Source organism: Dendrobates tinctorius, unplaced genomic scaffold (assembly GCF_039654945.1).
Source record: "Dendrobates tinctorius isolate UK_male_01 unplaced genomic scaffold, ASM3965494v1 ptg000138l, whole genome shotgun sequence".
NCBI lineage: Eukaryota > Metazoa > Chordata > Amphibia > Anura > Dendrobatidae > Dendrobates > Dendrobates tinctorius.
Window position 1 is genome coordinate 7,533,015 of NW_027361806.1, and position 9,486 is coordinate 7,542,500.

At 53.4% G+C, this 9,486-nt stretch overlaps 1 protein-coding gene across 1 annotated transcript in view; it reads left to right on the forward strand.

Annotated features, from left to right (window-relative positions):
- The first annotated feature begins 5,659 nt into the window (after nt 1-5,659).
- Nucleotides 5,660-9,486, forward strand: part of ELOVL1 (ELOVL fatty acid elongase 1) — a 23,761-nt gene continuing 19,934 nt past the window's right edge. Inside the window, exon 1 of the mRNA XM_073544514.1 lies at nt 5,660-5,877. The gene's annotated coding sequence lies outside the window, so the exon portion shown is untranslated. The remainder of the gene's footprint in view (nt 5,878-9,486) is intronic.

Consider the following 9,486-nt stretch of genomic DNA (forward strand, 5'->3'; position numbering starts at 1 on the left):
TCGCTCTCTGCTCTCATCACCTGTTATTAGGGGGCGCTCTCTGCTCTCATCACCTGTTATTAGAGAGGGCGCTCTCTGCTCTCATCACCTGTTATTAGGGAGGCGCTCTCTGCTCTCATCACCTGTTATTAGGGGGGCGCTCTCTGCTCTCATCAACTGTTATTAGGGGGGGTCGCTCTCTGCTCTCACCTGTTATTAGGGGGCGCTCTCTGCTCTCATCACCTGTTATTAGAGAGGGTGCTCTCTGCTCTCATCACCTGTTATTAGGGGGGCGCTCTCTGCTCTCATCACCTGTTATTAGGGGGGCGCTCTCTGCTCTCATCACCTGTTATTAGGGGGGGTCGCTCTCTGCTCTCATCACCTGTTATTAGGGGGCGCTCTCTGCTCTCATCACCTGTTATTAGAGAGGGCGCTCTCTGCTCTCATCACCTGTTATTAGGGGGGGCGCTCTCTGCTCTCATCACCTGTTATTAGGGGGGCGCTCTCTGCTCTCATCACCTGTTATTAGAGAGGGCGCTCTCTGCTCTCATCACCTGTTATTAGGGGGGGCGCTCTCTGCTCTCATCACCTGTTATTAGGGGGGCGCTCTCTGCTCTCATCACCTGTTATTAGAGAGGGCGCTCTCTGCTCTCATCACCCGTTATTAGGGGGGGCGCTCTCTGCTCTCATCACCTGTTATTAGGGTGCGCTCTCTGCTCTCATCACCTGTTATTAGGGGGCGCTCTCTGCTCTCATCACCTGTTATTGGGGGGCGCTCTCTGCTCTCATCACCTGTTATTAGGGGGCGCTCTCTGCTCTCATCACCTGTTACTAGAGAGGGCGCTCTCTGCTCTCATCACCTGTTATTAGGGGGGCGCTCTCTGCTCTCATCACCTGTTATTAGAGAGGGCGCTCTCTGCTCTCATCACCTGTTATTAGGGGGGCGCTCTCTGCTCTCATCACCTGTTATTGGGGGGCGCTCTCTGCTCTCATCACCTGTTATTGGGGGGTGCTCTCTGCTCTCATCACCTGTTATTAGGGGGGCGCTCTCTGCTCTCATCACCTGTTATTGGGGGGCGCTCTCTGCTCTCATCACCTGTTATTGGGGGGAGCTCTCTGCTCTCATCACCTGTTATTGGGGGGTGCTCTCTGCTCCCATCACCTGTTATTAGGGGGGATGCTCTCTGCACTCATCACCTGTTATTAGGGGGGCGCTCGCTGCTCTCATCACCTGTTATTAGGGGGCGCTTTCTGCTCTCATCACCTGTTATTAGGGGGCGCTCTCTGCTCTCATCACCTGTTATTAGGGGGGGGGTTGCTCTCTGCTCTCATCACCTGTTATTAGGGGGCACTCTCTGCTCTCATCACCTGTTATTAGAGAGGGCGCTCTCTGCTCTCATCACCTGTTATTAGGGGGGCGCTCTCTGCTCTCATCACCTGTTATTAGAGAGGGCGCTCTCTGCTCTCATCACCTGTTATTAGGGGGGCGCTCTCTGCTCTCATCACCTGTTATTGGGGGGCGCTCTCTGCTCTCATCACCTGTTATTGGGGGGTGCTCTCTGCTCTCATCACCTGTTATTAGGGGGGCGATCTCTGCTCTCATCACCTGTTATTGGGGGGCGCTCTCTGCTCTCATCACCTGTTATTGGGGGGAGCTCTCTGCTCTCATCACCTGTTATTGGGGGGTGCTCTCTGCTCCCATCACCTGTTATTAGGGGGGATGCTCTCTGCACTCATCACCTGTTATTAGGGGGGCGCTCGCTGCTCTCATCACCTGTTATTAGGGGGCGCTTTCTGCTCTCATCACCTGTTATTAGGGGGCGCTCTCTGCTCTCATCACCTGTTATTGGGGGGGGGGTTGCTCTCTGCTCTCATCACCTGTTATTAGGGGGATGCTCTCTGCACTCATCACCTGTTATTAGGGGGGGCGCTCTCTTCTCTCTTCACCTGTTATTGGGGCGCGCTCTCTGCTCTATTTACCTGTTATTAGGGGGGGCGCTCTCTGCTTTCATCACCTGTTATTAGGGGGCGCTCTCTGCTCTCTTTACCTGTTATTAGGGGGGGCGCTCTCTGCTCTCTTTACCTGTTATTAGGGGGGGCGCTCTCTGCTCTCATCACCTGTTATTAGGGGGGCGCTCTCTGCTCTCTTCACCTGTTATTGGGGGGGCGCTCTCTGCTCTCATCACCTGTTATTAGGGGGGGCGCTCTCTGCTCTCATTACCTGTTATTAGGGGGGGCGCTCTCTGCATTCATCACCTGTTATTAGGGGACGCTCTCTGCTCTCATCACCTGTTATTAGGGGGGGTCGCTCTCTGCTCTCATCACCTGTTATTAGGGGGGCGCTCTCTGCTCTCATCACCTGTTATTAGAGAGGGCGCTCTCTGCTCTCATCACCTGTTATTAGGGGGGCGCTCTCTGCTCTCATCACCTGTTATTAGGGGGGGCGCTCTCTGCTCACATCACCTGTTATTAGGGGGGGCGCTCTCTGCTCTCATCACCTGTTATTAGGGGGGGGTCGCTCTCTGCTCTCATCACCTGTTATTAGGGGGCGCTCTCTGCTCTCATCACCTGTTATTAGAGAGGGCGCTCTCTGCTCTCATCACCTGTTATTAGGGAGGCGCTCTCTGCTCTCATCACCTGTTATTAGGGGGGCGCTCTCTGCTCTCATCACCTGTTATTAGGGGGGGGTCGCTCTCTGCTCTCATCACCTGTTATTAGGGGGCGCTCTCTGCTCTCATCACCTGTTATTAGAGAGGGCGCTCTCTGCTCTCATCACCTGTTATTAGGGGGGCGCTCTCTGCTCTCATCACCTGTTATTGGGGGGCGCTCTCTGCTCTCATCACCTGTTATTAGGGGGGCGCTCTCTGCTCTCATCACCTGTTATTGGGAGGCGCTCTCTGCTCTCATCACCTGTTATTAGGGGGGCGCTCTCTGCTGTCATCACCTGTTATTAGGGGGGCGCTCTCTGCTCTCATCACCTGTTATTAGAGAGGGCGCTCTCTGCTCTCATCACCTGTTATTAGGGGGGCGCTCTCTGCTCTCATCACCTGTTATTGGGGGGCGCTCTCTGCTCTCATCACCTGTTATTAGGGGGGCGCTCTCTGCTCTCATCACCTGTTATTGGGGGGCGCTCTCTGCTCTCATCACCTGTTATTAGGGGGGGCGCTCTCTGCTCTCATCACCTGTTATTGGGAGGCGCTCTCTGCTCTCATCACCTGTTATTAGGGGGGCGCTCTCTGCTCTCATCACCTGTTATTGGGGGGCGCTCTCTGCTCTCACCTGTTATTGGGGGGCGCTCTCTGCTCTCATCACCTGTTATTAGGGGGCGCTCTCTGCTCTCATCACCTGTTATTGGGAGGCGCTCTCTGCTCTCATCACCTGTTATTGGGGGGCGCTCTCTGCTCTCATCACCTGTTATTAGGGGGGCGCTCTCTGCTCTCATCACCTGTTATTGGGGGGCGCTCTCTGCTCTCATCACCTGTTATTAGGGGGGCGCTCTCTGCTCTCATCACCTGTTATTGGGGGGCGCTCTCTGCTCTCATCACCTGTTATTGGGGGGCGCTCTCTGCTCTCATCACCTGTTATTAGGGGGGCGCTCTCTGCTCATCACCTGTTATTGGGGGGCGCTCTCTGCTCTCATCACCTGTTATTGGGGGGCGCTCTCTGCTCTCATCACCTGTTATTAGGGGGCGCTCTCTGCTCTCATCACCTGTTATTAGGGGGGCGCTCTCTGTTCTCTTCACCTGTTATTGGGGGGGCGCTCTCTGCTCTCATCACCTGTTATTAGGGGGGGCGCTCTCTGCATTCATCACCTGTTATTAGGGGACGCTCTCTGCTCTCATCACCTGTTATTAGGGGGGTCGCTCTCTGCTCTCATCACCTGTTATTAGGGGGGCGCTCTCTGCTCTCATCACCTGCTATTAGAGAGGGCGCTCTCTGCTCTCATCACCTGTTATTAGGGGGGCGCTCTCTGCTCTCATCACCTGTTATTAGGGGGGCGCTCTCTGCTCTCATCACCTGTTATTAGGGGGGGCGCTCTCTGCTCACATCACCTGTTATTAGGGGGGCGCTCTCTGCTCTCATCACCTGTTATTAGGGGGGGTCGCTCTCTGCTCTGATCACCTGTTATTAGGGGGCGCTCTCTGCTCTCATCACCTGTTATTAGAGAGGGCGCTCTCTGCTCTCATCACCTGTTATTAGGGAGGCACTCTCTGCTCTCATCACCTGTTATTAGGGGGGCGCTCTCTGCTCTCATCACCTGTTATTGGGGGGGGTCGCTCTCTGCTCTCATCACCTGTTATTAGGGGGCGCTTTCTGCTCTCATCACCTGTTATTAGAGAGGGCGCTCTCTGCTCTCATCACCTGTTATTAGGGGGGCACTCTCTGCTCTCATCACCTGTTATTAGGGGGGCGCTCTCTGCTCTCATCACCTGTTATTAGGGGGGGGTCGCTCTCTGCTCTCATCACCTGTTATTAGGGGGCGCTCTCTGCTCTCATCACCTGTTATTAGGGGGCGCTCTCTGCTATCATCACCTGTTATTAGAGAGGGCGCTCTCTGCTCTCATCACCTGTTATTAGGGGGGCGCTCTCTGCTCTTATCACCTGTTATTAGAGAGGGCGCTCTCTGCTCTCATCACCTGTTATTAGGGGGGCGCTCTTTGCTCTCATCACCTGTTATTGGGGGGCGCTCTCTGCTCTCATCACCTGTTATTGGGGGGTGCTCTCTGCTCTCATCACCTGTTATTAGGGGGGCGGTCTCTGCTCTCATCACCTGTTATTGGGGGGCGCTCTCTGCTCTCATCACCTGTTATTAGGGGGGCGCTCTCTGCTCTCATCACCTGTTATTGGGAGGCGCTCTCTGCTCTCATCACCTGTTATTAGGGGGGCGCTCTCTGCTCTCATCACCTGTTATTGGGGGGCGCTCTCTGCTCTCATCACCTGTTATTAGGGGGGCGCTCTCTGCTCTCATCACCTGTTATTGGGAGGCGCTCTCTGCTCTCATCACCTGTTATTGGGGGCGCTCTCTGCTCTCATCACCTGTTATTGGGGGGCGCTCTCTGCTCACATCACCTGTTATTAGGGGGGCGCTCTCTGCTCTCATCACCTGTTATTGGGGGGCGCTCTCTGCTCTCATCACCTGTTATTGGGGGGCGCTCTCTGCTCTCATCACCTGTTATTGGGGGGCGCTCTCTGCTCTCATCACCTGTTATTGGGGGGCGCTCTCTGCTCTCATCACCTGTTATTAGGGGGGCGCTCTCTGCTCTCATCACCTGTTATTGGGGGGCGCTCTCTGCTCTCATCACCTGTTATTGGGGGGCGCTCTCTGCTCTCATCACCTGTTATTGGGGGGCGCTGTCGGCATCACCTGTTGCTAGTTAGAATCCAGACTGATACTTTGTACTTTAGGAAGATACATTGTATATATTGTTACTTCTGCAGTTGGAAGACAAATATTCAGAATTGAGAGTCCTCAGTGGTTGATACCTTTTAATGGCAGTTGGAAGAGTAACATTTGGTTCTCCAGCTGTTAGCACCTGCTGGGATTTGTAGTTCCCCCCACCCTCCGCTGTCCCGTCAGGTTCTCCTCCTTTTCCTCCCACTCGTGGCTCCTCAGCTGCAGGAAGGTGTGGTGGGATTCCGCCTGTAGGAAGGGTGTGCCTGCTGTGTCCTCTGCCTGCCTGTGTGCTCTGCCTGTTGTGCAGGCCCTGCCTCGCCGCTGTCTCCGGCTCTGAGCCCTCCCTATAATGAGCAGGCCGGGGCTCTGATGTTCGCAGGGTGAAGTTGAGTCACACAGGGGTGTGGTTACCCAGATCTCCCTCTCTTTCTCCTTCCTTCCTCCTTTCCCTCTTTCACGCTCTCTCTGTCAGGCTTGGGAGTGTCAGGAATCCACAACATCAGGTAAGAAACTTATTTCACTGCTTGGAAAGTTAGAACTTAAATGGGGCTGTAAAGTGAGACCACCGTCCTTGCAGCAGGCGGTGGAGTGTCAGGGTGCCATCAGTCCTGGTGGGTGACAGGCCCTTGATCCCTCTGACTGATGGGTCGACGCCGGGCGAGTGCTAAGTACCAAGTGTGTGTCTGCGCCAGGCGCAGGATGGGGGGACGGTCACCCCACTCTTTATTCCCACCCTCCGCGCTCTGGGATTATTAGCTGAGCCCTTCTGAAGTCTGGCACATCTGGAAGAGAGAGGGGCGACAGGCGGGTGAAAAAAGGGGAAGGATGAGGGTGATGGGCTCTTCCCCAAACCGGCTGCCCAAAAAGTTCACCAAGTTTTCTGCCTTTTAAGGGATGGGACCCCCAAACAGGAGAGTAATCGTATGATGACCCCCCCGAATCACCGGCATATTTAGTATCAGTCACCGCGAAGGGTTAAAAAACCCATTGCCTCTAAGTGCATCCCTTTAGTAGGACCTGGCGGTGGTCCTCAGCAGGTAGCAATTATGTAGAGGCCCTGAGTTGGGGGCGACTTGTGGGCAAGGTGGAATGTCAGGCGGTCGTCCGCCCCGTCTGTGCGTGGGACCACCGAGCAGCCTGCGGTACCGGGGACTATGGACTCCAGGGAGGGGAGGTGGCGATGGGGTCGGGGTTTTGCCTGAGCGGACTGAAGTTCTTTGTTAAAGAGTGACTCCGGAGAGGACGCCGCACCTTCTGGGGATGTAGGTGAGGGGTGACGGCAGGTGACAGCCATTGTGCGATTGATCACGAGGAGGCTACTTGTGAATGGGATTAGATCCTGTGGAAGATGGAGGCGGCTGTGATGAGGGCTCATGTGACTGCTGTGTGGTTTCTGATGACATGAGGCATCCTGACGTGCCTGCTCGTGCCCCGTGATGTCAGCGGTGAGCACGCCCGGGCTCCTCACACTAATGGAGTGTAGTGTTTTGGGTCCCGTAAGGTCAGAAGTAGGGAAACGTTTCCTTCCTGCATTTCCGCGTCTATCCGCGCTCACGGAACGAAAGAAAACCTCACACATCTCTCATTCGGAGATAATATATTTCTCCCGTGGGGCATTGCCAATAAGACGCCATAATCCGCCGGTCTCAGTGCCAGTACCTCCCTGGAAAAGCCTTTCCACCTGAAGTCATCGGCTGCTGACGATCGGATCATGACTGCAGGATTGGCTGATCGCTCAGAGCACCCCCTGCCCTCGCCCGCCCCCGGCAGGTATAGTCTGCGTTCTGGGCGTCTCGTCACCTTTCCCTTGTATTACAATAAAAAGAGAGATCTGGGTGTGATCTGTTGTGATCGGTGACAGGTGACTCGTAGATACCAGGGCTGGGCCCGTGTGTGACGATGGGGGGGGGGGGGGGGGGGGGACGCTACGGCTGACTGCACCCCCGGATCCAATCTGCCAGCATCCCAAATACATAGGCCCCTGCTGTACCTGTTAGGGGCGATGGCCGCCTCTGGAAAGGGTCCCGTGAGAGAAACATACAAGCAATTGTGGAAATACTCGATGAAGGTTTCTGCACCCTAGGCTGGGACTTGTAGTTCCACAAGGAGAGATGCAAAATGTTGTCTCTTATTGATGTGGGGGACCAAAGGACTAAATATTAGATGTGCTTGATGGGAGACTCTGCTCAGGACCCCAAATCTTCCAGCGGCTCCTGTGCGTCTCTTCTCGGCGATGCTCTGAATGCTGCAGTCTTACGTCTCAGCTGTTTCATGGCTGCCTATGATGTCCAGTGTCGGATTAAGAGGGGCTACTATTGTCAGGTTTCTGGACCACAACATGCCGGATTAAGGCGGGGGGGCTACACGCAGCATGACACCATAGCAAGGCACAATGTAAGAGCTGGATTTTTGTTTTTTGTGCCTTGCTTGTCTCGGTGCCCCACATGACGCATTGTGCCCCCCATTCACTGGTGTAGTATCTGCACAGTGATCTGTAGCCCCCTTAAGGAATTTTGCTCCAAGTCGCTGTCAATACTTTGCTGCAAAATGCAGCAGGATCTTGGAGTCACTTCTTCTTATCTGGGACCATTATGGTAAATCCACAGGCTGTGGGGGTGGGACGTGCATGTATCACCAGAACAAGGGTCCTTTATACCCCCCAATCTCATGGTCCAGGGCCACGGAGCCATCTGACATTACCCAGCAAAGTGTGAGATGGGAAAAGCACTTTAAGGCTCGATTCACACATGGCATCCCTGAAATAGTCCCATTTGCAGAAATGTTTGCTATGAATCTGCTTCATGTGACTCTCCCATAGGGTTAATGGTATTTTTGTCATCTACAGCCTCCTATGATTTGACCCCGATAAATTGGCCAGATCGCAGACTGGTTTTCACCAGGTTTTTACTACCCTGTATGAGAGCAGTATGATGTAGGGGCAGAGACCCTGATTCCAGCGATGTGTTGCTGTAGTTTTGATAAAATCCCTGCTTTCTCTGCTGCAGATCTAGCAATTCTCTAAAGGCAGAGCTGTTTATAATCCCATCCACATCACTGATTGGCTACTGTCTGTGTACACTGTGCGTAGGCAGATAGCTGCCAATCAGTGGTTGGGGGTGGGGTTATACAGAGCTGATGAATATGGAAGACTACATTGCAGCAGGTTTACTAGTGCTTAGCGATCTCCTGGTGATAAAATGGTGATTTCAGCAACCAGCTCAGGAAATGACTCTTTGCTGGAATCAGGGTCTCTGCCCTGACATTATGTTGCTTTCAGATTAGGTTGCAGAAATCCATGGGAGCAAAGTCGTGTGTGACCTGTGAGGTGTAACCAAAATTACAGCAGTGTTGGATGTTTTGTGCAGTGGCTACAGTAGGTCACGGGTGTCAGAGTTCCCATTCATAGTCATTAGATGACGCCATGTTCATGGTGAGCGATGGGTGTCACGTGAAGCTTCTGTCTGGTCGTTTTGGGCTTCATTGGAACTATTCGATTCTTGACCAAATCTGGAGAGGATATTTCTAGAAGCTGCAATTCTCCAGCAATTTCCATAATGACCTTGTGGTTAGCTATTGTGAAACCACAAGTCCCAGCATGCCTGGCCTGACAGCCCGTCCAGTGTGACAGTGACAGCTTGGTAACCACTCTTGTTTCCAATCACTCACCCCAGGGGCAATGACCCTTCTAACACAAGCCTGCACAGTGTTTCCATAGGTGATGCCGTCTCTCACCGATGTAGCAGAGCTGAGATTGTTATTTGCACTTGTCCTTCCCTGTAGATGGCTGTTGGCAGATTTTCACATAAAAAGTTTATAGAGAAATAATTAGGGGGAAACAAATCATATGCTTTATTTTCATGGTGCGATATCCCAACCCCCACCATCCTCTATATAATAATGGATATATATAAACATTCAGAGAGAAGACCCCCAGCAGCAGCGGGTCCCCTCCACAGTATGCTGAACACTAGAGCACCCCACTAAGTTACGAAGAATTAAAACCAAGACTGTGCATGATCCCTGTATGACAACCGATGTAATATCCCATGGTCTAGAAGCCCCCCATGCTCCAGGACAAGCTCAGCTCTGCTGCATCCATCTGTAATAGTTTG